This window comes from Arachis ipaensis, chromosome B03 (genome assembly GCF_000816755.2).
Source record: "Arachis ipaensis cultivar K30076 chromosome B03, Araip1.1, whole genome shotgun sequence".
NCBI classification, from domain to species: Eukaryota; Viridiplantae; Streptophyta; class Magnoliopsida; order Fabales; family Fabaceae; genus Arachis; species Arachis ipaensis.
The window spans coordinates 37,664,216-37,671,894 of record NC_029787.2 but is presented as its reverse complement, the minus strand read 5'-3'; positions in this window follow the sequence as shown (position 1 = coordinate 37,671,894).

The window sequence follows — 7,679 nt, the reverse complement described above, 5'->3', positions numbered from 1 at the left end:
GTTAATCCCGCGCCACAAAAGCAAAGTAAAGTTTTTTTTTTATTTTTGGTCATGGACTAAATCCAAAGACCCTACCGAACCCCAATTTAACCAGCCCATCCAACTCCTAAATTAATTATCTCCTTCACGGGTGCTGAATGTTGTGACCGAAAACTTCATTTCATGGCCGCCATGAGTAGACTATGCTTATCCACTTTCAGAATAATCCGAATGAAACTTCTCTCCAAATGAAGCTTTTAATCTTTTGAGGAGTTTGGAAATTTCATATCTCCTTCCATAATTCTTTTAAATTCATAATTGATGAAACTTCTTCTAATCTATTATTTTGGCTTTCCATCTTAGTTATGTGATATTCAATTCTAACACTATAGTTTTCATTCTTTTTATATGGTCAGATAAATCTAGCTTCTCTTCTCAAAATGTTTGTAGGAGTCTTAAAATTTTTTTCTTTGACAATATCAATAAAAATTCCTTTAATCTTCTTCATATCCTGCCCGTCTCTTCCTTCAAAAGTTCACTAATATAATTTAACTCTATTCCCTCTCATCTTTGAATTTTTCTTTCGTCTACTACCCAATTATCATCCCAAACATTAAACTTTGATCCGCTATCCACATTCCATCTCCCATTTCTACAAAAAAAATTTCTTCCTTTAATTATAATTTTTCAAGCTCAAGATGCATTGTTATAGCATTTTGCATTCTAAAAATCTCCTTCAAAAAAATAGACCGTCTTTAAAATACGTACCCATATTAAATTAAAATTTTTTATTATTCTTCCAACTTATTTTGCTAAAAGAGCTAAATTTTGGTCTCGAAGATTTTTGGAATCTAGCCTTTCATTTCTTTTGCTTACACAAATCTTGTCTATTTATTCTATTTGTGGTCTATAACAAAATTAGTTTGGATATAGTATTGTAATTCTTAATTAGTTATATTGGCAATTAGTTTATTCTTTAATGAAAAGAATACGACTGTTTATAAAATTTATAGTTTGAGTTCTCAATTCTAATCATCACAATAAACACTCTAATTCTATCTAGATTGGTAATTCAAGAATTGAAAACTCTAAATTGAATTAAAGATTTTATTATTATGAGTGAAGGTACATAAATTATTTATTTTTATAAAATATCCAACATATAACTGATATTTAACTTTAGGTTTAATTATTCTGTTGGTCCTTATAGTTTCGCAAAATTTTCAATTAGGTTCCTATATTTTTTTTTCCTTTTAATTGAGTTCCTGCACCAAATTTTTTTTTTCAATTAGGTCCCTCTTAACAGTAATTTGTTTAATTATATAGGGACTCAATTAAAAAAAAATTGATGCAAAAATCCAAATAAAAAAATATAAGAATCCAATTAAAAATATTTAATGCAAGAACTTAATTAAAAAAAATATAAAGACTCAATTAAAAATTTTGCAAAATTATGAAAACCACAGCATAATTAAACCTTAACTTTATACACAATATCAACTTACAATAATGACTATTTTTCTAAACAAATATCTGTTGAAGTTATCAAGAGGCAATCCAGCAAAAACAATTTTTTAAAAGAAAGAAAATAAATTAAGACGACTTTTTGCCATAATAAAACTTTTTTTTGTTTATATTAGTAATTCACAACTCTTCAGTATAAGGAGGAGACGCAAACTAAATAAATAAAAAAAATTCCTACTTTTAAAATTATATAGTGAAAAATAATGTTATTGAATATTCTAAACTTATATATAAAACCTTGTTTATCATACATATATACATTGCATGATTAAAAAGAGAAGATTAATGGCTAGAAACATTGTTAGATATGTAGTAGCAATAATATCGATTATTGGAGAAATTGTCTGTTTTGCCTTCGCTGAATGTGATGACACTATTTGTGATCGATTTGCGACTTCGCATGAATTGTCATTATGTATAGGCAGATGTCGCAGAGCTTTTTCAGGTCATTTACTATTGTTATTACAATGCATTGGATATTGCTCAAGGTAGTATAAGTTATTAGTTATTACGAATATTTTTTAAATTTTCTCTATATTTTTAATTAAGTTTAAATAAAACTCTGACGTGATAAATTTTTCACTTTTTTATGTGGTATTGATGGAGAGGTATGTTCTGTGAAATACTTTTGAAGGGTTTAGGTATTTCTAATTGATTTCATCATGGATTTTTTTATTCTTTTTTGGGGTATTAAGGTGGTGAAATTAAACGAATTTTCTAATAAATGAAAAAATGATTTTGAGCCCTTCCAAATTAAAAAAGTGATTGAATTGGTACGAAATAGTAGATTAAAATGATGCTATAATGAATTTATGACACCTAAGATATTCGTTCTTTATAAATTTATCATTGTCGATAGGTTTAATTACTCTGTTAGTACTTATAAGTTTGCGAAATTTTTAATTAGGTTTTTTTATATATTTTTTTTAATTGACTTCCTGCACTAATTTTTTTTTTAATTGGATTCTTCTTAGCAGTAATTGACTTAATTTTATAAGGATCAAACTAAAAAAAAATTTGGTGCAGAGACTCAAATAAAAAGAAAAAAAAGTATCATAACCCAATTAAAAAAAAGGGCAATTTACGTTAGTAAATTGTTTCAGTTTCAATATTATGCAAATGCATTGTTTCCAAATCCAATACGCAAATGCATTGATTCACATATCTATATAAACCGCTACAACCAGCCGCGGTTTACGTGTTAAAAGGGTAATACATAAACCGCTACAAGTAACAGCGGTTTACGTGTGTGCGTGTGTGAGGGTAAACCGCTATAGGCTATAGCGGTTTATGTGCAGTTGGCTGAATGGGGCTGCCTATATAAACCATGGAGGGGCCAAATGTGGAGAGGTAGAGTGTTATTCACAAATGGAGGGGGAGGATAGTTTTGTGGCTCTGGTTCACTGCTCTGGAAAAATTCAAAAGAGTAAAAGGCATGGTGTAAAATTCACAGATAGAGAACCGCTTAGTATTTTTATCCGATCGTCGAATACGTTGGCAGAGATTAAGCTAAGCATATTACGGAAGTTCGGTACCTGTGGGACGAAGTGGGTAAAAAAGTTATTTTACAAGATTCTCATTGCCGTTGTGTCAACTGGTGTGAGATATGAGACCTTCGTGATCGGGTCGGATGAAGACCTGCAGGTCTTGTTTCACTGCAGGCGTAGTTTTCCGGAGGTGAGGATACCTGAGCTGCTTGCGAAGTTGGAAGATGGTGTGGATAGCTCTGGGGCATCGGCACCGAATCCTCAGTCGACCACAGTCGGTGGTGCATCGACATCGATGCCTGTGGTAGCAGCGGCAGTTCTGATTCCTGAGCCCGAACATGCTGGGGCTGTTCATGCATATGTTGCTTCTGTTGTGCCTGATTTCGAATGTGATGCCGGACCGGATCGAGTTAAGAATGCACTGTGTGACGATGATTCGGATGAGGAGCCTGTCAATATTGGTGGGGACAGTGATGATGATATTCCAAGAAGTACACGTTCAACCCATGGAGGTTCCGGTTCTGGAACACAAGAGTACCCTCCCCACCTCTCTTCAGGTAGTTGTGATCTGCGTGGGACCTGAGACGATCCTCTCTGAAATGCCTCTGGAGGTATCTGGGTGCCTCTGGGATCCGCGAATGCTGCCCCTGGGCTAAGGAACCGCTGAGCCTCGCGGTACCACCAATCTAAGTAATCAGCAGAGGGGTCGGGATCTGCCACTCGCTCAATGGAAATGACTACATCAAGTCTGTTCCCCCAGTGTAAATGCCAGACCTGATAGTAATGGGGGAACCACCTATCCCCTCCCCTCTCGTCCTTAGCATGCAGCCAGTCTACGTTCAAAGCATCCTCTGGGATATGCTGTACTCCACCCAACTGTGGAACAACCCTGTCAACCTGATGCCACTCGATGACCGCAAAGTATATCAAAGTAGTCACCGCTCGCCATATGCGACTATGCTCCTCTGTAAATATCTCTGGATGGACCACAGCAAGTACATCAAGCGCGGAGTAGGGCTCCCATACAATTTGAAAATTCAGAACTCATCAGACATTACCACAACAAGTATATATCTAGTCACGACTAGAGAGCAAACCAAAAATGAAACTCTAACTGGTATAAAACTTACATCACAAGCGGTCAATCGATCCAATGCAAGCCAATACCTTATGACCCTCTGTTCCTTGCCATCGTTAGGAGGTAAGTAGGCAGACCACCTAAATTTAAGTCATATGAGACACAAACTTAAAAAACCGCCCATGAAATTTTTAAGCATTAAAAAAACATAATCCATACCTGGATGCCAGCGGGAAAGAGAAAACCTCAAGCCCGGACGGCCTCAAAGACGAAAACCGCCAGAATATCCAACTCTGTAGCAACTGGAGCGGACCCGCAAGGTTAGTCACATTTCTGTTCGCTACCCGACACATGCATCGGTACAACCATGCCAAAGCGGCCGACCCCCAACTATACCTCCCCATGTCATCAAGGTTTGCCACAAATGGCAACCACCGTATATGTACCTGGTTCGCACTCTTGTCCCCAAATAACTGAGTCGATAACAGCATCATGATGTAGGCTCGTGCGTAGATGCGGACAGTGTCCTCGCTCGCATCTGGTGGTAGCACCCTAAACCTCTCGTGGAACCATGTAAAGTGTACTATCATCTGCTTGACCTTATTCGGTGGAGGCCGCTCACCGAATAGGTCCTCAAACCACTCCCAAGCTGGTCGGCCACCCTCCATGTATTTCTCAAACTCACCAAGGCAACCACTCACAGCCTCCCCATCCACAGGCAGCCCTAGCTGAAATGCCACGTCTTGTAATGTCACTGCGCACTCTCCGAAAGGCATATGGAACGTGTGCGTCTCAGGACGCCACCTCTCAACGAACGCACTAACCAATGGCTCATCCAACCAGAACCATTGGCTGTTTAGCCTGGCCAAATGGTACAATCCAATCCTCTCTAAATACGGGATGATCCTTTCATGCATGGGCATATTCTGTTGCCGTCTCACACTGTATATACACCTAGTGGGCTGCACAGAACAGCAAAGAAATACAAAGTCTAATTAAATTCTCCTATCCATAAAAAAAATTCCCCTATCTAACTGGATACAAATATCTTAAACCATCAACAAATGATGAACCATCAACAAATTCTCCTAAAAAAAAATTTCCCTAATCACGATAGTAAAAATAACAACACACATACTTGAATAAATAACAGTCAGAAATATAAAAATATTATAAAGCTTTAAAATTAAAAAACTTCATATCATACAAATACACTAACCAAACTAAAATAATTCACTAACGTCAACTGTCCCTTTCCCTAAACTAAACCAACACCATGTAGAATAACATTCATTGAAGGGATTTGAAATTCAGCTAAGTAGTCATATTTATAACTTAACAAGAAAAACTCAAAATACTAAACCAAACCCATTAAACTAACATCCTAGCATGCGAAGCCTAATTTCAAACTAGAGGGAATAATCTATAAATTCTAGTTCGTCTACCTTACATACCATTTTTCTGACTAACATATGCAAAGCCTAGAAAAAAATAATTATTAACTAACCTCGTCACTAGTAGAACCGGCAATATGCGCAACACCGTTCAGTCGGTACAAGGTCCTGTCTGCCATGATAACTTGCCGGAAGTCGCCGCTGAGATACCTCGGACCCGCTCTCAACTTACTCTGACCTCTCTCTAGAATTTCCTCTCTATAAAAAACTTCACAACCCCTCTAAATGAATAATCCGCGGCTACCACCACGGTTTATATAGACAGCACACTACACGTAAACTGCTATAGCCTATAGCGGTTTACCCTCATACACGCACACACGTAAACCGCTGCTACTTGTAGCAGTTTATGTATTACCCTTTTAACACGTAAACTGCGGCTGGTTGTAGCGGTTTATGCACACCTGTAAATCGCTACTGTCAGTAGCGGTTTATATAGATATGTGAATCAATGTATTTGCGTATTGGATTTGGAAACAACGCATTTGCATAATATTGAGGGTGAAACAATTTAATAACGTAAATTGCCCTAAAAAAACTTGGTGCAATGACTCAATTGAAAAAAAAAAGTACAAAGACCTAATTAAAAATTTCGCAAAACTATAAAAAACAGCAGAAAATGACATCCATATAATAAATTTAACATTAATTTCATAATTTTTATAATATTATGCTATCTAATTATATAAAAATGACACTATAAAAGATGATTTCATATATTATGGATCTAAATTCTAATATTTTATATGCTATTTGAAGAATAATTTTTATTTTATTTTTAGTATAACTAATTTGTTGTATGTTTAAACTTTATTTAATAAAATTATATAATTATAACACATACTAGCGTTAATTTTATTTTATGTATTTTTTTTATTAAACTTCGATTAGATTGTAATATAATTATATTGTTTCAGATAGGGATGACCACAAGTTCACATGTTACGAACAGGCCTTATTTTTATTATGACAACGATGACTATCAGGCTCCATAATCATTAGCGCTTTATTTTGATTAATTTAGCAGCATTTTAATCCTTCGTATTTTTATTTTGTATATTTGATATTTCACATCATATATACATCATTATTTTCAGATAAATTACTATTTTATTTTTTATTAATTGAGAGTTGATTATCAATTATTAACTATCGGGGTCCATTATATATTAAAAAAACCTACTGTCAAATTTACCGTTAGAATTATCCAATGGTAACGATCTTACAGTTTAATAAAAAAATAAAAAAATAAAAAAAATCACCGTCGAATTTTTTCAACAGTAACTCAACGCAAAGTCACAATGTCTGGTGCCAAATTTACCGTCGGATAATTTTCGACGATAACTGGCATCATAATTTTGTAACCTTCACATCATATTCCGATGCTGACTCCACGAAAATTACAGTCGAAAAAATAAATCCACAGGTAATCAATTACCAGCGAGATTTATATCGATGGATTGTATCTGATGCAAAATCCAATGAAAACAAATTTATCGGATTATTTTTGTTATTTCGCCGGTAAGTCCAATAGTACTCTTCTTTTGTACTTTTCACCTCATTGTCGTTCTTTATTGTTGTTGCTATTGTTGCACTTTTTTTTTCTCCTTCTCGTCCTCCTCCTCCTTCTGCTAGTTTTCTTCTTCGTATTTTTTCTTCTTTTTTGCATGTTTCTACCTCATCGTTATCCTTTATTGTTGTTGATATTACTGTATTTTTTTATTTCTTCTCTTTCTTCTCCTCCTTCTAGTGTTATTGCAGTCTTTTTTATTTCTTTTTTTGTTTGATTTTTTCTCCTTTTCTTGTTTTTATTCTTGTTAAGAGAGTGAAACAAAAAGAATTATGAAAAGGTAAAATAAGAAGAAAAAAATATAGAAAAAAAATAACAAGATGATGAAGAAGAAAAGGAGGAATACTGTTGAATTGTGCATAATTTAATTAATTTATCAGAAAAATAGCATTGAAATGTTTAACGATGACACAACAAATTTTTTAATTTTGACACATGAATATTTTAACCGTGACACAGATTCTTATTGAGAATATGAAACAAGAAGAATTATAAAAATGTAAAATAAAAAAGAGAAGATAAAGAAGTAAAATTAAAAGAAAAAGAAAATGATGATAAAGAAGAAGAGAAGGAAGAAGATGAGAAAG